At 39.0% G+C, this 23,866-nt stretch overlaps 1 gene segment (V, D, J or C); it reads left to right on the forward strand.

The window, feature by feature from the left end:
- The first annotated feature begins 847 nt into the window (after window positions 1-847).
- Window positions 848-3,435, forward strand: LOC308117871 (Ig kappa-b4 chain C region-like). The segment is given in 3 exons: window positions 848-862; window positions 1,725-1,875; window positions 2,926-3,435.
- Window positions 3,436-23,866: the final 20,431 nt, after the last annotated feature.

Here is a 23,866-nt window from a genome sequence, read left to right on the forward strand (position 1 = left end):
TCTTTATGGAGAGTGGGGCTTGCAGCCCGAAGCCCTGCTCCAGGATGATTTAGAAGCTCAGAGCTGATTGGCTGGCGTCAATGGAGGCACTGCTTGACAGAACCAGAGTGAGTTGTGACGCCAGCTTATGCGCCGCGAGAGCTAACAGTTAAGAATCCAAATGAATGAAGTTGATTATTTACTGGTGTATAAATGTAAAACTCTGACTTTAGAGGAGAAACTGGAGGTAAAGTGAGTGTAAGGTCATAATAAAATCTGTGTAAGAATCTCACTTGTAAATCAATATGCTGCTCGTCTAGTGGAGGAATTCTTTCCTTGCAATCAGTAGGCCCGTGTTCAACTCCCCACCGAGACACAGTTTAGTTTATTAAATGATTTAATCAGAGGCTATTCCCCGTGTTAAACCTTTTCACAAGATGGGATCCTACAGTATATGGTTGTCATAAAGATGTTGGAGCTCAAAACTTCTGCACAAACATTAGTTTGGTATTAAGTGGTGTTGAACTCTGCGCTCAGTAGACCTGAAATAAAATCTCACCACCAAGTATTTACATGTTGAAACACCACCGCCTCTGGTGAAGAAACATCTGATCTCAATAAATAAATTCATTAGTTCAGTTTATGTTAGAGATTTCTAATGTGTGTGTGTGTGTGTGTGTGTGTGTGTGTGTGTGTGTGTGTGTGTGTGTGTGTGTGTGTGTGTGTGTGTGTGTGTGTGTGTGTGTGTGTGTGTGTGTGTTCAGTGAAGTGTATCAGTGTGCAGCAGTCAGTTTCTGTTCAGTCTGACTGAGGGAGGTTTTTGTACGACGGTTTTTCACTGTGTGAACACTCTCTGACTGTTGATGTCATGACGACTCTGACAGTAATAAACTGCAGCATCTTCAGCTTGAACTCCACTGATGGTCAGAGTGAAGTCAGAGTTTGATCCACTGCCTGTAAAACGATCTGGAGTCCCTGATGCTCGATAGCTGGTGTAGTAAATGAGCCTTTTAGGAGGTTGTCCATCTCTCTGTTGGTACCAGGCTAAACAGTGATAAGCACTATAATAAACATTCTGACTGGTCCTACATGTGATGGTGACGGAGGCTCCCAGAGCAGAGCTGACTGCTGCAGGCTGAGTCACTGTGACCTGGCCTCTGGACTCTGAGGAAACACAGACAGAAACATCAAGCAGCCTCATGGTTTTGTGGGCTTCATTTCAGAGGGACGGATGTTGACAGAGGAGAGGAGTTTGATTCTCTGGACTTTACCTGTGAAGCAGCAGCAGAGGAGAGTCCAGATGAGGACGCAGATCACACTCATGTTTCTGATGAGGAGGATTTCTCTGTCTTCTGTTGTCATGAAGGACGGCTGTCAGTCATCCAGTCTTCAACTGTCAGGACTATAAACTCTCCCAGAGCACTGGAGCATGGTGCTGCTGATGCAAAGTGGCTCTATGGAAATGTTCTGACTGACTCCAACAGGGACCTGGATCACTTTCATCTCTGAGTTTCACTCTGGATTCAAACTTTTATAAGAATATTAAGGAATTAAACTGAATAATTAAAGATACGTCTGTAGTTTTTAAATTTAATTTACTGTTTTTGCTGTTAAATCCCTTCAGGAATAAATTCCAATAGACACAATAGAAAAAACAGAAAATAATCTTTAAAACAATCTCTATAAATATATGTATTTCAAGTAGACATTGCAGATGAAAGAACTGTTCTCTTGTGTTCCGTTAGGATCAGGTGGTAAAAGTTGTTTTGGTGAGTTTGTTGGTTTCAGAATCAGAGAGTGGCGTCTCTCTACAGTCAGAGGTTTTTGTACAGCGGCTCAATGAGTTTGTATCACTGTGGTACACGTTCGGTGGAGGAACCAGACTGGATGTTGGAAGTAAGTTTATTCTCCTTTTAATACTTTCAACTAAATAATTCAAATTCCTACATTAAACCTTGTTTTGAATGATTTGAGATTAGAAAGATGTTTTTTTTTCTTAATAATTATTGTAGTGATCAAGTTTTAATCTCCATTGATTTCATGTAGTTTAGCTCAGCTCTGTTTCACTTTAATTTGATCACAGGGAAAAGTTATTAGTTTTAAATTTACACCGGATTAAACTCTCATTAGGATTAAATGACAAAACCAAAGCTATTGTCAGTCTTTAAATGTGCTCAGTTAGAGCCTGATGGCTGTGGAACACACTGTTTTAACTCTACCAGTCTCATGTTGAAGCTGTTTTTACACTGACCTGTGTATTTAGGGACATTTCTGGTGCACTGGTCTGTCTTTGGGCTGAGTTTTAGTTGACATGTCCACTGTTTGAAATGTGTTTGTGTTGGAATGTGTGCAGGTTTTATTCTTCTTGTTTTATTGAGTGTCTCTTCATCACAGCTGGATTTATTCTTGGTTCTATAGAATGTTTCCCAATTCTGTTTCTCTTCTTACTTTAAAATGCATCATTAATATTGTTATTTTACAGTAAAATAGAAATACTGATGATAAATGTTGTAAAATTATGAAAACCTCTTGATATAATTTTCAGTTTTTTCTTTTACATTTTGCTCCTAATAATTGAAAATATTAATTTAGATTTGAAGTTCATGTTAAAGTTTCCAGTCATGAGTTGTAAAGTGTAAACTTTCTGATAACGTTGATGCAAATGAAGAGTAAACGTTGAGACATCAGCTTGTGTTCCTTCCTGTGTAGTTTGAGGTATTTCAGGTCAAAGTGTTGGATGATTCTCTCTGTGCTGATGTGCATGAGAGGCTTCTTAAAGGGAAGTGAAACAATGTGTGAGTGAGTGACTGCTGGAGCAGAAAAAGCCTCTGACAGCAACTTCTTCCAGGACCAAATCAGCTGTCTCCCACTAAAGCTGTCCAGGTGTGTGCTGGTTGATTGACAGCTGGGTGCTCCCTGTCCTCTAATTTGATTGGTGTCTCCTAGGTGATACCCGCCCCACCCTGACGGTGCTGCCCCCCTCCAGAGAGGAGCTGCAGCAGGGGAAGGCCACGCTCATGTGCCTGGCCAACGAGGGCTTCCCCTCAGACTGGAGTCTGAGCTGGAAGGTGGAGGACAGCAGCAGCAGCAGCAGCAGCAGCAGCTGGGAGGAGAGCAGGAGCCCCGGGGTGCTGCAGAAGGACGGCCTCTACAGCTGGAGCAGCACCCTGAGGCTCCCTGCAGACCAGTGGAGGAAGGTGGGCTCTGTGACCTGTGAGGCCACCCGGGGCTCCCAGACTCCCCTCAGAGAGACACTGAGGAGAGACCAGTGTTCCCAGTCCTGACCGGACTCACTGGGACTCTCACACTGCTTTTACTCTCACACTGATCTCACCTCTGTCATTCACCCTCTTTCACTTTCTTCTATCATCAAAGCAAACTGACTTCATCAATATTCATCTTCTTTCATCATCATTTTCTTCAAGCTTTGACAAAATAAAGACAGTTTTCACCTCAATCTTTGGTCTTTCATGACTTTTTTACAACAATAAAATCATCATGGCAAAGCGGTTTAGAAGATGGATGAATGGAAAAATATTAGATGAGAGTGTTTATATCCTCACATCCTTATTTATATCTTTCAATAAAAGCTGGAAGTTGAAACGTATTTGCATGTCCTATAAATGGTAGGATTAGATTGTAACAGTGGCAGCCTTGCATTTCAGACCTCGGCCTTCACTAGTGCTGGTCTGAGTCAATCCACCCCTCAATCACTTTTTTATGGCTACAAAAACCAGGTCATCATGCAGAGATGCAGTATAAAAAGCCTTTGCATCACAGATAGATACTCGTGTGGCCAGAATAAATACCTTTATGGATGAAAAGAATCAAAGTTCAAGTCTCCTTCTGTTTCAGCTTCATAAAAAAAGCCGCTGTTATTCCCAGAATTCCTGGGGGCCGTGGACGGTGACAAACGTTTTTCATGGTTTGAAAATAATATAATGGGGAATAACATAATCCTGAATCCTGCCATGGAACTTGTAGTGAGCACAAGTAAATTGTACCGGACCTCTGTGTGCTTGGAGCCCTGCGGTGCGTTCAATGACCTCTACGAAAAGTCCCACTTTAAAAATGTTTTGACAATAAATATGCAACCAAATCTCTTTATCTTCTCCTTTAGCCATTGTCGGTGGACAAAACCACTATTAAACAAACACAACTATAATATTGTTAATGCAGCTCGCTCCAGATGCAGTCGGCTGGCGCTGGAGAGTGAACTCTCTGACGAGCCAATCAGAGGGCTTGAATACACTGACGTCACCCGAGGCCTGCTGGCGGGTCCTGAGTCACCAATATCTATTAGTGTCATAAAACCTGCTGTTTATTAAAGGTTTAGACATTTTGAATCATAACTGAAGTAATAAACATATAAGAAACAGTTTTTATGAGAAAAGGAGAATAAGTCCCAGAGGAAAATCTTTTTGGATTTTTATCTTAACAGACATTGATTGGCAGAGAGCTTGGTTATTGCCATACAAATTTTGTATTGTCAATAAAATTAAGTAAGTACATATTAATATTTTGCACAACATATATTTAACAAATGTAAACTTATACAAATTTTTAGAAAGTGAAAATGAATCATTAAGTCATTAATTGTTTTACTGTTCCTATTCAACTATCTTATGGACTAAAATTGAGAATTTTATAGTGTGTAAAACTAAAATCATGCTCAAATTGATTGTAAACATGTAATTGCATATTTTAATTACAAAAATAAAGACATAGAATTTATAGTTTATTTAATAATTCTAGTTGGAAAATTTCACATTCACAAATGCAGATTAGCAAAGGTAAACCCAGATTATGTTCAGTTTTATATTGAATTTAAAGAAACACATTAAAACACTAAGTAACATAAACACCAAAATAAAGCATTAAAACTATTGAGTTAATTAAAGAATTCTTCCAAAAAGAGTAATGAGACCCTCTGCTTCCCTCGTCCCTTTTGTGTTTTCTTTTTTTTTAATTATACTTTTCTTTTAAAATAAATAATGTCATCCTTATTTGTATTTGTTATAGTTATCTTTATAAGTTCATACCATGGAGCTTAAGATTATACTAATGTATTATTTGTGAGCATCGTCTGTTAAAATTGTTTGTTTTTGTTGTTTGATGTTTGTTTGCTCTGTTTGGATGTTCCCTCATTTGGGCAATAAAGTAAAAAATGAAATAAAGTAAAATAAAATTAATCAATTAAAAAAAAAAGAGCATCAATATCAAAACCTGATTGGTTGAAGCAGCAGCGTGACCGACACTTATTTCACGTTGCAGTTGCAGAGGGGCCAGAATGAAAGTTTTTTAGACGTCTTTCTTGGACGTTGTCTGGATGTCTTTTCTGGACATCATATAGACGTCAATATTTGACATCCAGAAGACGTCCTCAGACGAGCCAGAATGAACGTTTTTTAGACGTCTTTCTTGGACGTTGTTTTCACGTCTTGTCTGGACGTCTTATGGACGTCAATGAAAATACGTTTGAAAAGAGAAAGGACAGGTCATCAGTCTTCCACAGGACACACACAGACACTTCATTTAGCATTAACATTACATGCAGTTTTTTGGAATGTGGGAGGAAACCAGAGAAGCCTGAGGAAACACAAGGAAATTCCACAAACACCTCCAGCTGGATTTGAACCCACAACCTTCTGTCAAGCGAGAGCGCTAAACAGTGCAGCAATGAGAGCATTAACAATGACAATGACATTTGATAATGCTGATAAAACAATGACTCATGTACATAGTTGTATTCACCAGATGAAAAGTTATCAAAGTGGTGAGTTTCTCCTTGGAGACTTAAAAAGTCTGAATTTTGACTTTATTCTGAAAATATTATATTAAAGTAAAATAAATAAAATCAGGATTTTGACTTTAAAGACGTCATTTACAAAACGTTAATGCATCTTTAATGTGTCCAGAATCATCGTCCGTACATGGAAAATCAAAGAATTGAGAATAATTTTATCACATCTAAAACTAAATGAGTGGAAACGCTGGCGTTAACAGCCATACGGTTCAGCAGAAATCAAGGTCAGATGTTATTAAGTTTGTGGCTGAAGCAGCAGGAAGATTTGTGGGAGTAAAGAATGACTCCCCACAGACACTTCATGCTTCTAAGAGGGTGAGTCAGGAGGGGTCAGTCCAGAAGTCCAGCAGCCGGTCTGACACAGGGGATGAGGAAGGTGAAGACATGGATGATGGTGACTTCATTGATGGTATCCAGGACGTTTCCTTTTTTCATAATGGTCTGAGGAAAGGAGAGGTGGAGGTCTGCACAGCAGAGAAAAGACAGAACATGTGAGAGAAGAGACAGGAGAAGAAGCTCAGAGCAGAGGTGGTGAGGCTCTGAGGTCAAGCGTCCAGAGGGATGGACAGTCCACAGAGAGGTTGAAGAAGTGAGGCAGTGTCAGGGCTGATGTGTGACAGAAGGACAACAGGAAGAGAGGAAGTGAAGCTTTACAAGGACGTCTACAAAATGTGCTTTGGAGTCGGTGCTGCTGCACATCCAAGTCAAAGAATCAACAGAGATTCAACAGTTTAAAATGAACTTACTACCAAAGGTCAAAGAATCTGCTGAGAGCTCAGCACTTACAAGAATCTAAAGATTGTTTTCCATCAATCACTTGATCAATAGATGAGATATTAATCCATCAGTGTGACGATCAACTTGTTTGGCCTTTTGTCAAGAAAAGTGCCAAATTAACTAGAAAGAAAATGAGAGGGACACTGTCATGTCTTTAGGTTAAAGACATTATATGGTCCTGAAGTTTCTAAGGTTGTTAAAAAGTGTGCTATAGTTAAATAGTTAATGTAGTGACACATCTTCATCTTCTCCGTAGAGGATCGTTTTTTGTTGTAGCAGAGTGAGTGTTCCTCTCGCTCTACGATCTTTGCTGTTTTGTCTCTCGGTGAAGGTAAGCTAGCAGTACTACAGAAACGTGGCTGAAACTTCACAGGAACACGCTGTGTCGCTCTTAACACTTGAGTCTAGGGAAATTTTCGTCTTTGTAAGTATCTGTGGGTCATGTATAGTTCAAAATGCATCGGTTGTTGTAGTGACTGTTGTGTTACATGTGTATATCGAATTCAGTGTGTTTTCCATGCATGTATAGACAGTAATTGTTCTTTTTTGTTTCTTTTTTCTGAAAAGTGCCAAATTAACTAGAAAGGAAATGAGAGGGACACTTTGGTTTTAAGTTTATTGTTTGTGAAAAATAAATTGGATATCTAGTCGATCAACAAGAGTCAATTCATGAGGATAAACAGTTTCTCTCTGATTGTGATTGTAAATAATCATGAACTGGTTAAAAAAACTCACATGTATTAATTTACTTTCATATTTTCATTCAACAGAAACAAAAGGGGGTTGGGACATTTTTCTGAGGTTGATTTCACAAATGATCAAAGAGTATCATTTATCATTTGACTCCTTGAGTTAGATTTTTAGTTTATTAAGCTTTCTAAATGCTCAGGAGATTATAAAGAGTTCATACCTTTAAGTTACCGCATCTAAAAGAAGCGTCAAGGTCATTTCGACAAACGTTCAAACAACTTCCTGATCCTGTGATTGTTTAGCTGAACACCTTTATTGATCAAATATAAACTAACCAGTGACCAGAGCCAACCTTGATATGAGAGGAGGACGCCATGACAGTTTCTATGTTCTTGTAGTTTCTACTTTTGTCCACCAGGCGGCGACGAGGACCCTTCAGACGTTTAGATTTCCTACCACTGCAAAATAATCCTGAAAAACATCACTAGTGATGAATCACTGTGGAAAACAAATCATTTTTATGTGTGCATATTTACACGTTGTCGTTCATTTCAGGGTTAATTCCGTCAGAAATGAGATAAATTATTGTTCTTAGAAAACATAACTATTGCTGAAAAGACATTACTTTTAAAATAGGCTGGGCATTTTCTCTAAATGTCTGTGAGTGAATAAAAATGAACAATGGAATAGAATGTGAACGTAACTTCACCCATCAACTCGTTAATGTTTGTAACTTTACACAACAATGTAGTGACACAAAGTCACCACCAGAGGGCAAACTCTTTCATTCTTCCTGGTTTGATTCACCATGTGCAACGCTGAATTCAGTTTTATCTGTTGTTTAACTTTAGTTGTTTTTTTAATAGACACAGAACATAGAGCAACATGAGCAGTAGAACAGTGTCACAGTACATCTCAGTGACCAGACATTATTTTCCACTATATCTCCAGGCAATTTACATTCTTGTGGGATTTGGTAAAAGGGATTATTTTGCACAGCAGGTTGAGTGTGTTTCATCACTTTACACAGGTAATGAATGTGTGTGTGGGATGAGGAAGCAATGGGGGTGAGCTCATATCTGAAAGTACAATATACCATTAAGTATGTCCATTTTGTAATGTACTACTCCTTTTGCAGGTGTAGTGAGAAAGTCAGTTTTTTCATCTCAAATCTCCTTGATAACTTTAATCCAGTTATCTAGTGTAGGTGCATCTTTCTGAAACCATTTAACAACCTATCGGCTGTGAGTTAAAACAAAAACAACAAACACTGAATAAGAAAACCCACTGGATTCATATTCACATTTTATTTCCATTTCTTCAAAGTTCACATCTGTTCATACAAGATTTTTAATGTCACATTTTCAAAACAAGCCGTCGTGTTCGTACTAAAGAATGAAACAAGCTTCTCTAAGATTCAATATGCAACCAGGGGACTGTTTGTCAGCTTCTCTCTAGGAACACAAATGGACACCAGATTTATTTTAACCTTCTATTTTTTGTGACAAACAGTGTCGACGGTGTTTAAACAGCAACGTTTCCTTTCAACTGGATGATACCTTGTGATTCTGGGCTCAAGCTGGACATCCTGAATGAGATCTCTCAGAGTCTTTCATGACTTCATCTCTCTAAGTTTTCACATGATGTAGAACTACGATCATTGAAACTTCCCACACGTTTCACAAGAATACGGCTTCTCACCTGTGTGAGTTCTCATGTGGACCAACAACTTCCTCTGTCGGTTGTAACTTTGATCACAGATTTCACGAAGGTTTTTCTTCCCATCAGACAGATCTTACCTTCTGACATAACTTATGTTTTCAACTGACAATTTCACCACATTTCCTCAAAACGAAGCTTTATTTCTTCAATCTGTGGAGGTTCTAGTTCTTCTGGTTCCTCTTTGATCTGTGGGGGTTCTGGTTCTTCTTGTTCTTCTTTTCCATTCCTCTCTTGTGTAACTTCATTTGAGGTTTCCAGATTATTTCCATCAGTTTGTGCTGACGATCAATCTCCACCTCGTACAGGACAATAGTTTGTTCCGACAGGGTAAAGAAGTTAGTCGCTGGGTGGTCAAGTCCCTCACAGAGTCGTGGAAATGGTCACTTTCTATCAGTCACTTCTACACCACCCTCCTCGTCTTTAATGTGTGGAGCTTCATGTTCCTCCTGCTCCACACTGGAGCTCATCTTCTGGTGACCAAGTGTTGCTGTGAACTCTCTGGAGAGAAACAAGACAAAAGTCACTGATGTGATGATGTGAATATTCTACAGTGAAGGATGGATGAGACAGGACAGGCTAAAGTTAAAACAGAAATGTTGAAAAACAAAAAGTCTGCTCCTTTCAATACAGCCGACAGCAGCTGTGGGGTTTAAAGAATAAAGGAGAAAAGTGTCTGGATGTGTTGGTGTGTTCTGGTTTGATACGGAAAAGAATCTCAGAAGATCTTCTTGGTCTCAGCTCATGTTTTATTGTCTCGTCAGGACGCATGAATGTTGAAACTTGAACAAGGACTCGAAATGTCGACAAGTGATGATAACAATTAAACTACAACAGGCCCCCAGTAGAGGGCATCACTGAGCAACATTTGTTTGTGGATGAGAGCAGAAGAGCCCTGGAGAAAAGGTTCAATTACATTGAACTTCCTGAGGCGGGGCTCTTCTAACATCGGAGTTATCAGTGTGTGTGTGTGTGTGTGTGTGTGTGTGTGTGTGTGTGTGTGTGTGTGTGTGTGTGTGTGTGTGTGTGTGTGTGTGTGTGTGTGTGTGTGTGTGTGTGTGTGTGTGTGTGTGTGTGTGTGTGTGTTTTGCATTTTTGGCTCTCAATAATTAAAAATTCCAACTGAATCGTCCTCTTCTTTGACGATTACCGTTCCTGTTTGCAAGGTTTCAGCTGCTATTTGGCAGCAATTTATTTTTTACACGTTCCCTGAGGTGGAAGTATGGTTCTGAATTCCTACGCCTGTAGTCACAGTCGGGAATTAAAACATTGGGCTGTCCTAACATAGGCATTGAGCGCTCATGAGATTTAAAATAAAATCTTAGCACTAAGGTAATCTACAAATGGAGGAAAAAATGAGAAGGGTTGTTAAATACATCATTTCGCCCAAAATAATGGAAATGGTGATGGTTCCAATAAAGCCCAAGATTAAACACGAAAACAGATTTTCTCTTACTGGCCTCAGCCTTTTGTTTCTTCTCATTATCAAACTGAGCATCTGATCACCAAACAGTCATTTTCTATTGTGAATGTCAAGCATGGAGCACGTTAGGTGACATAATGAGATTGCAGAGTCCTGGACACAATGTTACTTACCTCTTCGAGTCATGATATCGGTGCTGCTGACTTCTGTTCTCACAGTTAAGTCAATTAATACGTTGAGTCCAAGCAGGGAGAACTTTTCTTGGGCTTCAATAGACAAAATATCCTCCTCTCGCTAGCTCGGTTTTGCAAACGAATCTGGCATTAACAAAGGTACTTTTGAGTTATATAGCACTCAGAGATCAAAGGAGAGCAAAGGAGATCAAGGGAGAGCAAAGGAGTGAACATTTGATCAAAGAAGATCAAAGGAGAGGCTCTTTACTCAATGTCTGACCTACCTCAAATGTATTAGGGACGTGTTGAAAAATCATAATCTACGAAAGAACTCTGTCTTGTGTCTTTTCTGTCAATAGACTACAAGTGCCATTAACCCCGATCACGAGACTTCGCACCTCTTGAGCCACCTCTCTTAAGACTGCACGGCAAAGAAAATGGAGTCTCCGTTTGGCCATCCCGCAGTCTCAACATCATCCCAGAAGCCTTCCTCAGCTTTAACATGGAATGGAACTCAGTATCTGCCTGCATCACCAGCACCCAGCCCACCCTCCTCCAGGCCCTGTCAGCCTAATCACCTGCTCAGGCAGATCAACCAACGCTCTCTCACACACCCTGTTTGAAAGGTGAGAATAACTTTACACACTTGTATGAAACCCACAGCCTGTTACCTTTTGATTATCTACATAGTGTAATTTAAGGTGTTTCTTCCAAAAAGATATTGGCATACACACAATAGAATTTTACGATCAAGTCATAATATGCAACACGAGATGAGACGCATTTGAAATTCATGACCCTCAATTCCAATCACCAGTAAAATTTAAGTTAAAATTTCATTATATGTATGATTATCAGAGTATCCTGACCCACATTTGCAAAAACATTTGACTTTCACCATCATTTATTTTACAATAGTCACATGAAACTCTTGGCAGTTAAATGTGAGCGGCAGTCAAAGGTTGAGTGTTGATGTCACTATTTGTTCACTAACTCTTTTCATTTAAGGGTGTGTGAGTGTGAGGATTTGAAGATGTTAGAGAGTGAAGCTGCCAAACTTGTCGCAAGCATTGAGACGGAGATGTTGGACATTTTTCGAAACACCGACAACAAATACACCAACAAGTACAGAACTATACTGTTCAACATCAGGGACCCAAGAAATGAGGTTAGTTGATCGAACCCCTTTCAGTTTTAGAATCTCCACTCTACAGTTGACCAGGACTCATGATATGGAAGATGAGTTTTGTCCTCTATTCCCATAAATCTTGGGCTGGTTAGGGATTCCCATTGTAGCATTGATGCAAGAATTCATGACTGAGCAAGATCATGACACTGGCTGGTTCTTTGCCCAGTCATGAAAGGTCTAGTTCATTAAATATATTGTTTTGTATACTAAATATTAGCACAGTACTATAAACTCAATCGAAAACACGATCATGACTTTATCTTTGGTGTATCGTTCAGAAAAAGTTATCAAAATGAAAGAGGATGAATATACAGACTCACAAAAAGACCAGGATGTTGTGATGTGCCTCAAACTAGGAGATTATTCAATATATACATTTCATCCATCTTCTTTACATGCTGCCTTCAGTTTGTCATAATGAGACTAAAATATCAACAAAAAAACTGATTTTTATTTCCTGCATGTCAACCTCTCTTCTGTTTATCATACATTTTGAATTGATGCCAGTTGATTTCATATGATCTCAGGTCTGCAGAGTTTGACTTTATCTTGAAATACTCTCTTCTGTCTGATGTTAACACTGACTACAAGGTGTGTGGAGTGGCTTCAGGTTATCAACTGAGGTTTGACTGCTCTATTGTGTATCCTGGTCTAAATGAGCTGTACCTGTTGCTTGCAGTGTCAATAATCTGACAAGTTACATCACGGCCAAGTCTATACTTTAAATGGGCTGACAGAGTCTCTGCATCAAGATCAGGAGTGAATTTAGTGGCTAAAACACTCACCAATTTCATCCCAATCACTTTGATATTTCCATGCACATCAAATAAAATCTCACCACCAAGTATTTACATGTTGAAACACCACCGCCTCTGGTGAAGAAACATCTGATCTCAATAAATAAATTCATTAGTTCAGTTTATGTTAGCGATTTCTAAAGTGTGTGTGTGTGTGTGTGTGTGTGTGTGTGTGTGTGTGTGTGTGTGTGTGTGTGTGTGTGTGTGTGTGTGTGTGTGTGTGTGTGTGTGTGTGTGTGTGTGTGTGTGTGTGTGTGTGTGTGTGTTCAGTGAAGTGTATCAGTGTGCAGCAGTCAGTTTCTGTTCAGTCTGACTGAGGGAGGTTTTTGTACGACGGTTTTTCATTGTGTGAACATTGATGTTTTTTGAAGATTTCCTGAGAACATTTAAAAGCAGGACGTCTCATTATCACTCCATCTCAGGAAGCATGGTAAACTGTTGACACAGTGTTATGGGAAGATGAGTGAATATACCATCTAGAAAAAGTTCCTCCTAAACAGTCCTTGTTAATCCAGCAGCTAAAGATTCACATCGAGCAATAACAGAACGACTGGAGGAGGTTTACGACATTTGAATGGAAGTTTTCAGTTTCACTGCTTGAGTCCCACATTTTTTGATGAATGAATGGTTTATTTCATTTACAGTGCAAAACTTAAAATTTGGTGCTTTCAGTTTATAGTACTGAAATGTTTTGACACTATGTTAAAAAATAAAAGGCTTATTTTTGCCTTTCCCTTAAAAAGTCCCATAAAGTTACCTTGAACACCAGTAATACAAAATAAGAGAAAATAAGTCAAACTTGCTTCAAGTTATTTTTCTTAATCATTTCTGATTTCAGTGGTTTTACATTGTTGGCAACTTCCTGTGTTTGGTCACTTCCTGTCCTCTCCAGTCCAATCACAGCAGAGAATAGTCCCTCCTCTCTCCAAAGGCGGGCTCAAGCCTCCAGCCTCCAGCCTCAGGATGCAGACACGTCCTGGCTCCATGTTTCCATATTAAAAGACGATTGTCTCTGAGTATCAGTGAAACCAACATGGAGGCAAAAGCACCTGGAAGAATGTAAACCTCTTGTCTCTGGAACAGTGAGGCTGGAAATGACAACATGGGAGAATTATAAAGTTAAAATACTTCAGCAACTACATTTTTAGAAATATGAACATCTAAGATGTTTAAAAAGATCTGTTGCACTTCCTTTTTTTATTGATTTTTTCAAATAAGTATATGAGTATGGTACATGCAGTCTTCTTATCTTACAAATACATTTCCAATATCCGTTTAGAAGGACATAAAAACAAAAAGAACCAAACAACTAAATGAAAACGTCAACAAATGTGGGACCTTCCCTTCTCTTCCTCCTCTGTTCCTCCTATTAATATAGTCTTTTGTCATTAAGTAAATGAAAACATAAATAAATAGATTATTGATAAATGAAACTTCTCTTTTCCATTCCTACTTTAAACAGCCGTCCCTCCATACAAACAGCCGTACTGAAGGTCTGTTAAAAAACCTTCCATCCAATCAAGAGAAGGAAAAAGAAAGAGAAAGATGGATGCCCTCCGTCTCCTTCCTAGAATGTATGTCTCCCTTTATACCTCTTTATTCTTCTCCCCCTTTCACCATGTGTCCAGACACCCGCTTCTTAAATTTCTAAATAATGTAATGAAATGATACTAAAACAAATCTGCTTAATGCAAACACAACAAGTAAATACCTTAGTTAGATATGTTAATTCAAATCAAAACAAACAAACCAGTAGATCTTAATGAGAGTGGTTTGTAAATAATGAACTAAGTCCCTTGTGGGGTGATTCTGTTTGAATCCTCCTTTGTATATAGGGAGACCACAGGTCTTCACATTCCTTCCCTTTGTTTTTGAACCTTGCTCTTCCTTCTTCCATATTCAGCACATCTTGGATTCTGTCCCACCATTGCTTTATGCAGGGGGGGTTTGGTTCCAGCCAGCACACTCCAGTCTTTTATTTTTGATTAATAAGTGATGTTCTAATCATTTTTTGATTCTTTGTTGAGACATTTTTGGGTAAAAAACCCAATAAAAATCATTTCAGGTCTAAATAAATGTTTTCATCCAAGATTCTTTTGATCTCTTTCTGTATATTTTTCCAATATTCTACGAGTTTGGGACGGTCCCAGAATATATGTCTCTAGTCTCCTACTGGACCACAACCCCTCCAGCATTTATCAGATGTTTTACTATATTTTGACATATTTAGTGGGACCAGAAAATCTTGTGTTTTTAATTTCATTCACCTTCTTTCCATATAATGCTCCTAAACATTTGATGTCCTTCTTTAAATGATTCCCCCCAAATCTTCTTTCTTTCACTTTACCATTTCTATTTAAAGTTCATGTTGTTGTCTTGTTCAGCTGCTTTCTAAAGCTTTGAAATGACTTTCTTCTTCTTCTCCAGCTTGGTCATTAGTACTTTCTCTACTTCATTTGGTTCTTTACCTAAAAATTCCCATCCTTTGTGTTTTTAGAAGACGGCTTCTAATTTGTAAGAATTGATCAAAGTCTTGTGTTGGCAGGTCAAATTCATTTTTAAGCTGCTCAAATGGTTTCATATTTTCCCTTTTTGAAAGGCCGTCTAATATAGAGCAGCCATTTGGATTCCCTCCGATGAAATCCCCCATTTATGGTTGAAGTAATAAAATCTAAATTCTTTCCTATTTTAGTCGCCCTGCAGATTGAACTAGACATTTTCATTGTCTTTTTTATTGCTGCTCATATTTTCATTGTTCCTTTAACACATTTGTTTTTTATCTTTAATTCATTCATTAGTTTTTTTGTAATAAAAAGGTAAACATTCTAATATTACGTTCAGGCATGAGATTTGTTCCATATCTCTCCATCCTGTCTCCTCATACTTATTTATGATTCTTAATTGTGCTGCCCAATAATATTTTTTTACGTTAGGTAAATTCAAACCTTTTTCTTTCGGGCACTGTAATAGTGTATACCTTACTCTTGGCTTTTTATTTCTCCAAATACATTTTGATATCAGTTTGTCTATTATCTTTTATATGTTTCTTTTGGGAGCTGAATTGGTGAGGATTGGAAAAAAAATGGCTGCCTTGGCAAAACATTCATCCGGATTGTTTCAATTCTTCCTATAAGAGAATGTTATTACATTATTCTTGCAAGAAGAGACAAAGTCACAGTAGAACCTTTGCATGATTGTCCAAGAGTTCTTCTTACTCTGAAGTCAGACAGCTCCTTCTTAAAGGCTGAATTGTTTTGAGTCTGCATTGAAGGTCAGCAAAAGTAGCACAGGGGTTCCAAAAGTGCTGACACGGGTCATACTATAACACAGACTGCAAAATTACACATCATTATTTATGAGACAAAACCAGATTTCTCTAACAATTAGTATCGTCTACAAAAAGGTCCTGCCAGATGTGATTTATAAGATCTGCCTTTAATGCCATAATTGCCTCTGGTGATTTTATTGTAATCAAATTACTAGTCTGAGTCATTTTAAAGCGGGAACTGTAGAAGTAATGTAACTTTTATTTTGTACTTTTTTGTCTCTCCAGAGCTCCAACTGCACCGTGGCTGTAGGGAAGAGCAGTTCTTTAAACTGGAAACAAACTCCAGTCTGGAGCAGGAAGAACCAGAACCTCCACAGATCAAAGAGGAACCAGAGCCTCCACAGAGCAAAGAGGAACCAGAAGAACCAGAACCTAGACAGATCAAAGAGGAACCAGAACCTCCAAAGAGCAAAGAGGAACCAGAAGAACCAGAACCTCCACAAATCAAAGAGGAACCAGAAGAACCAGAACCTCTACAGATCAAAGAGGAACAAGAAGAACCAGAACCTCCACAGATCAAAGAGGAACCTGAAGAACCAGGACCTCCACAGATCAAAGAGGAACAAGAACCAGAACCTCAACTGATCAAAGAGGAACCAGTAGAACCAGATCCTCCACAGATCAAAAAGGAACCAGAACCTCCATGGATCAAAGGGGAGCCAGAAGAACCAGAACCTCCACAGATTGAGGAGCACCAGGAACTCGGTACCAGCCACGAGGGAGAGCAGCATATACTGAATTTTGAAGGTGATACCTTTAGGGTTCCTTCTATTGAGGAGCAAAGTTCCCTGAGTGAACCAGAAGAAGTACCAGACACTGAGCAGTTCCTCTCTCATGACTCTGAAGTCCATGATGTGAAAAAACATGTTGACTCAGAATCAACTAGAAATGCAGAGATGAAAAGAAGAAGCATGTTTCAGAGTGATTGTGTGGACAAGTTCCCTGTGTCAGAGAAGCAGGCTGAATGTGAAAAGCTTCTTTGAGAGGAAACATGTGGAAATATTGTCGAGAAAAAACGTAAATTACGTCAGAATTTAATAACTCTCAATGATAAGAAGAAAAGTAGTGAAATCTTTGTTAAAAGTTACACTGGAGAGGATGGTTTGTTGGTGCAGAAGAGAACTCTCACAGGTGAGAAACCATTTTCTTGTGAAACATGTTAAAAACGTTTTGCTCAACAGAGAGATGTAATGACTCACAAGCGAACTCACACAGGTGAGAAGCCGTATTCTTGTGAAACATGTGGTAAACGCTTCAATCAACAGAGTAATTTGATGAAACACAAGAGAACTCACACAGGTGAGAAGCCATTTTCTTGTGAAACATGTGGGAAAAGTTTCAGTGGATCAAATGATTTGAAGATACACAAGAGAATACACACAGGTGAGAAGCCGTATTCTTGTGAAACATGCGGGAAAAGTTTCAGTGGATCAAATGATTTGAAGAGACACAAGAGAATACACACAGGTGAGAAGCCGTAGTCTTGTGAAACATGCGGGAAAAGTTTCAGTGGATCAAATGATTTAAAGATACACAAGAGAATACACACAGGTCAGAAGCCGTATTCTTTTGAAATGTGGGAGTAGTAAATTGCGGCGACACATGAAAAACTATAAAGAGATGAAATCATGAAAGACTCTATGAGATGTGTGGATGGATTTCATTTATAAAGTGCTTTTCCACCGTATAAAAGCCGATTCATCCTCCATAAGAACAAGAAGAAAGTTCGGCACTCCAGAGTCTTGCCGAACTAAATTATGTCATTTTCTTCAGCCAGCTCCTTCTGGCCAGAGACATTTTGTTCAGCAGTACCAACCGTCCGGGCTGTCAGTTCCAACCAGACCAACATCATGTCCTGGACACAAACGTTCTCTTTTCTTACTGAAACACTTCAGAGAAATGTATTTGTGAAAACGCTTGAAGTGAGAAATAAGCTGCAGTTGAAAAGTTAAAACGTTTTACAGAAGTGTCAGCTGTGAGGGGGTAAGAGTATGAACTCTCCTGCTGAACAAGCATTTTGTTCAGCAGTTGGCTGACGTCACCTCTGAACCTTTCTTCTTGTTCTTATGGGAGGATGCAGATGCCTTTAGCAGTCCCCAAAGTGCTTTACACTGTTGATCACATTCACCCATTCATTCACACACCAATGGAGGCGGCGACCATGCAAGGCACTCAGTCCATCCACTGGGAGCAGTTTGGGGTTCAGTGTCTTGCTGAAGGACACTTGGACATGTGGACAGGTGGAGACGGGAATGGAGCTACAACAGATCTGGTTCAGGAAGTCCAGCTTGAGCCCAAAATCACAAGGTATCATCCAGTTTGAATTCAACTTGCTGATTTAAACCCTGTTGAGACGCTTCAGGAAATCATTTAGTTTCTGGTTTGTCACCAAAATGAGAAGATTTCAATCAGTTTGGTTTCCATTTGTGTTGAACTGCACAGAGGCTGACAAAAGGTCCCTGCTTGATAATGAATGTTAAAGAAGCACATTTCATTATTATTTCTAACAATGCTGCTTTTTGTGTTCTGAAAAATGTGACGTTAAAAATCTTGTATGAGCAGATGTGAACTTTGAAGAAATGGAAGTAAAATGTTGACATGAATCCAATGGCTTTTGTTATCCAGTATTTTTTATTTAACATGAATGAGTCGTAATTTCATTTTTCACTCTTTTTACACTACGTAGGAAAAACTACTGTTTGTTTACCTGCAACACGTACTGAAGTACATATCATGAAAGTAAAACTCTTCAGGGGAAACATGCAATGATTTCCTCATCTCAAACTATTTATTCTAACAACAACCACCAACAACAAAACCAACAACAAAAAAATGTATCTGATGTGGAATATTTTGACTTGAGTATGACATTTAAACTTCACGTTCCTTAAAAGAATTCTTCTTACATTTTCTCATCTTATGAGTGAACTTTGTTTTACATTTCTTGGATTTAGTTTCCATCTCCTTCGTTCATCATTTATCGGATTCTCTATGTCATGTATTCTTCTCCTTGGATGCATTTTTTAAGCCCTTTGTCATCCATTAAACATCTTTATATTTCACTTTCTCTTGTATTTATAAATGAGTTCCCAGTCATCTGATTGTACCTCAATAACTAGTTTTTCCAGGGACTGCTCTGTTCTGACTCATTTGTGCTGACATCTATCTGTTGTCTGTTTTAATGTTTCTGTGGTTTTTATTGTAAACAGTAAAAAAAACTAAAACCAACAGACATGAAATCACTGATATCATTGATTAATACACCACTTACTTTGATATTATCTATAACATGTGTAAATAAATTATGACCCTCCAAACGACCCCCAGGAGGCCCGGCTGTTGTGTGTGTGTGTGTGTGTGTGTGTGTGTGTGTGTGTGTGTGTGTGTGTGTGTGTGTGTGTGTGTGTGTTTGGGCCTGGTTATAGGAGAAGTGAGGATGGAGCAGCCATTTACTGGTAAAACTAACTCACTAACATCTTGGTGAAAATAGAATATATGTTTTTTTCAAATTAAAGTGACAATGAAAGTGAGAACAGGAGTTCCCCCCTCACCTCCAGAGGAACATAGAGAGTGAGCTACCAGCAGCTTCTCCCTGTGGAAGGGAACATCAGTCCTCACCTCCAGAGTGAACATAAGTCATGTCTGTATATTACATCCATCATCCATCCATCCATCCATCCATCCATCCATCCATCCATCCATCCATCCATCCATCCATCCATCCATCCATGATGTGATCCAGCAAACATGTCCAAGCAGTAGTGTTGTGTTGTTGCTTCTCATTGTCAATAGAACCATGAGAAAGTATGAGAGTGACTGATACGCTTGTATGATCACTGGACCTTTTGAAAGCAGTCAGACTCTCATACTGTACCAGTAGCATCTGTGTCATTCACAACCCGTCTCCATCTTAACTGGACTTTCTGTGTACACAAATGATTTTGTGTTTTCATCTGTGGACTGGTGACTAGTGAGTGTGTTGCCTTCAGTGGCAAAGGGAAATAAAACCTCTGCATGAACAGGAATCATGGAGCCTCCCCCTTCTCATCTCCAAGTGTCCAAATCTGAACAGCTGGTCTGGGCTCTGAGTGGAGGCTGAGGTGGTCATGTGCCTGGGCCTCCAGTCTAATCCACTCCACTCCAAGTCCAAGTCCGAGTGTAAAACTCAGTCTCTGTCTCAGTCTCTCTCTTGGTGTGCACACACTCTCTCTCTCTCTCTCTCTCTCTCTCTCTCACGGTGCAACCTCAGCTCCGCCCACTGCTCCCAGAGTCCAGATCCATATTTCACTTTCTCTTGTATTGTTTGATTGTACACTCATAGTGACAGGACGTCTTTTCCTTTATAAATGAGTTCCCAGTCATCCGATTGTACCTCAATAACTAGTTTATCCAGGGATTCCTCTCTTCTGACTCATTTGTAATGATATCTATCTGTTGTCTGTTTTAATCTTTCTGTGGTTTTTATTGGAAATAGTAAAAAAACAAACACATGAAATCACTGATATCATTGACTAATACGCCCTTGTACGTTTTCTTCATTTGACTTTTATTTGCTGATTGTTTCATCTGAATGTTTAATCTGTTCCACCTCTTTAAGCTACATCAATAACCAATGTAATACGTCCCCTGGATTTGGTCACCACAGTCACACAGTCAAAGAGCAAGTCAGCCTCGCTGCTGCCCCCTGCTGGCCGCGCCCCGTCACTATCTGTCAAATCCTGTTACAGAGTGCTCTGTTGTCTGTGGGAAAAAACTTGAAACTGAGCAAGATGACTATTGCAGCAACACGTCATCAGTAGGATAAAACTAAGCTGTCTCTTGATGGTTTAAGACAGGGTGTCCAAACTGGGTCAGAGAGTGCTGGTGTCCTGCATGTTTTAGTTCTCTGCCTGCTTCAGCATACCTGAATCTAATGATGACGTCATCACCAAGGTTGTGAAAAAGAACAATCATGAGCCTTTCATCACAAAGTGGATGGGAGAGGCACCGGATGGAGATCAACGGAGATCAAAGTCGGAGGAAATCTTGGATCTGAGCATCTCCATGGCAAAAGGCACTGATCTCCTTTGATCTGATAGGAGATCAGCACTGGAGCCATGGAGACGCTCAGATCAAAGGAAATCAGCTTTGTAGAGTTGTAATGTGCTCGTACTCATCCTTACATTTTTCTAGAAATTTGTCTTCAATCACCTTTTCTCTATCTACACCCTCTACTTGAACCTTTACCTGTTTATTTATTTCATATTTTCCAAATATCATGATTTTGGTTTGACCTAGATTTAATGAATTAGATTTCATTTCTCTGAATGTATCTAGTATGTCGTTGAAGAGTTTTTCTAGGATTTGGGAGAATTGTGGGTCTGTAGTTTGTGAAGTGTGTCTGTTTTCAATAACAGTATCCTTACTGGAAGCCTGTTGAATGATACTATGTAGAACCTTCTATGTACTGCTGACATGGTCTTTATTGTTTTCTGGTACTTTCTTAAAGCACACTGTTGAGTGTTGAGACATTAGATGAGGCTGTTAAGCTTGTTAAGAAACAGCAAGTTGTGCAAAAAGACCATTTTAAATGAGATTTAAACCATTAAGTTCTTTCAATGACTTTAATCTTTAAGTAACTCATATTTTAAGATTTCTATATTGAAAAGTTTCTGAATTGTACAAATCTCTCATTGATTACATTTACACTACTGAGTACCACAGTCACACCATGTTTCAGTAGATGACAAAGGAAATTAAACCTCATGTATGAGACTGTCTGTTTGGTTTTACATTTCAAAACAGTATTTCAATGTTTCTAGACTGAGTTTTTGAAAGTGATGTTTCAGAAGTGCACAGAAAGTTTAAAAGTCTAGTGATTCTAACAATTGATATGTCTTGTGTAAAAGATGTAATAGATCGTATACTTAAGCAATTACTTATATATGCAATAGATCCCTTTTAACAGTTATTTTTCCTGACAGGATGAAAATAACCAAGGTGGTTCCAAGCTATAAAACTGTAGACAAATACATAATCTGAAATTCTAGAATTTGTTTCCTCAGTTTGAGAAAAAAACAACAACTTTAAAACATTATATGTAAACAGACTGGATAATTTTATAGAAAAATACGACTTACTGAATGATCATCATGAGTTGAGAATAAAATGATCAACATCTTTGGCATTAAAGGGGTTTTGTTATGGGTGGATGGATGGATGCAATAGCAATACTGACCTGCAGTTCCCCCTATATCCAGTAGGTTTCAGTATGAAGAAGCAGCTTTGGAGACATGGGGAGTAGGAGGAGGGAATAGGAGTGTTTGAAGTACACGGCCAGTATTGCAGATACTTTTTACTTAGAAAAGCAGCTCATCTACTTTAAAGTACGGGGAGAACAATGTGCCATTACTTATGAAGTGAATCATCATCAATATGCAAATCTGAATGAAAATAAAATGAAAGCTTTTTTCATGATCTTTGAATGATTTGGCCATAATAAAATGCAGGACAAAGTTTGTAGGTAAATAGAAATGACTTGTTATGAACTCACTCAATATATGCAGGGAAAATGAAATCTGCACAAAAGTATCACTGCAGAACTGAGAAAGCTTTTGTTCACAAACAATATCAACAAGAGAATAACATCAACCTAAAACAACAAAAATACACAATGTAAAATATAAGCTTCATTGTTCAACAGAGTGTAGTTTTATGAGTGTTTTACGCGCCAATATAGCTGTTTAAAATGTTGAAATGAGGTCGACATATTTAAATCACACTTAATAGAACATTTGTTCCAACGTTTTCGGAGATTGTGCATCCAGACGGCTGGCTGAGATTTTTCTACAGTGGTCAAACATGAGATATAAAGTATTTTGTGTGAAACTTAATGGTGTCTGTGTGAATTTAAATTAGTTACTAAGCAAATCTGCTCGGCTGAAGGGGAAGATCATGTTCAAAGCTATTACATTTGACGTTAATGCTTAAAATGAGAGGTGAAGGTACTACTGACCACATTGCTTTGTCTTAACTGTGCAAAAGTCTTCAACTCATTACACTGGAGGATGCTGTAGATTCAAACTAACACCATGTACTATCTTAATCAAGGGACAACTGAGGAAACCAAAGCCCTGATCCAGTGGCGAACTGACAATGAGTTCCTCTTCACAGGGAAGAGGAAGTCATCCAGATGTGGATGGGAGTGAGTGTTGTTTTTGAATGCTTGAATTATTGCATGCATATATATTCATCCATGTATAAATAACTTGAAGTGGTAGTGTGTAAGTCTTTTTGTTTTTATGTCCGTATCAGAGAGTTTGTGACAGGTCGGACGTGACGGCCAAACAGGCCAAGAAGAAGTGGGACAATTTGAAGGCCAAATACAAGGTAATCATATATGACACGTAACACAGACAACGGAACAGATGCAGTGGCCCTGAAAAGAAGTGAGCTTCAGCAGGGTGAGTATGTTTACACACTGAAGGTGCGCATACACAGTGGCACTAAGAGTTGCGAATATAATCTTCATATTCTCCCAATTCGCAACATTCCTGACAGATTAATGAGAGAAAGTGACGATGCCCAACGGCACAGAACCATGTAGGTGTCCGTGCATGATGGCCCGCCATGATTCGTCTTCATTTCGTGATATTAATTGTAACGCATGATAACTGTCCGTGACTCCTCTGACCTGAAGCATAAATTTAGGTGCAAATGGTGATCTGGGGTCAAGAATTGAGACGGTGCATTTTGTAACTTGTCTTTGTTTATGTGTAAACGCACCTTTAGCTTCTCAATGTATTAATTAATATATGTACTATTATTATTTTAATACTATTTTCAGGAGCTTAGGGACCCGCCAACGTGAAAAGGGGTCGAGGCAGGTAGTGTGACCGCTGCCACCTGGCAGTGGTATGGGGATATGGATGCTGCACTCCGGGGGCAACACTCCATCACTCCGCCCCTGGTTGTTGCTGCAAACCTCACTGCCACTACAGGTGGCG

This window comes from Lipophrys pholis, assembly GCF_963383615.2.
Source record: "Lipophrys pholis genome assembly, chromosome: 12".
NCBI lineage: Eukaryota > Metazoa > Chordata > Actinopteri > Blenniiformes > Blenniidae > Lipophrys > Lipophrys pholis.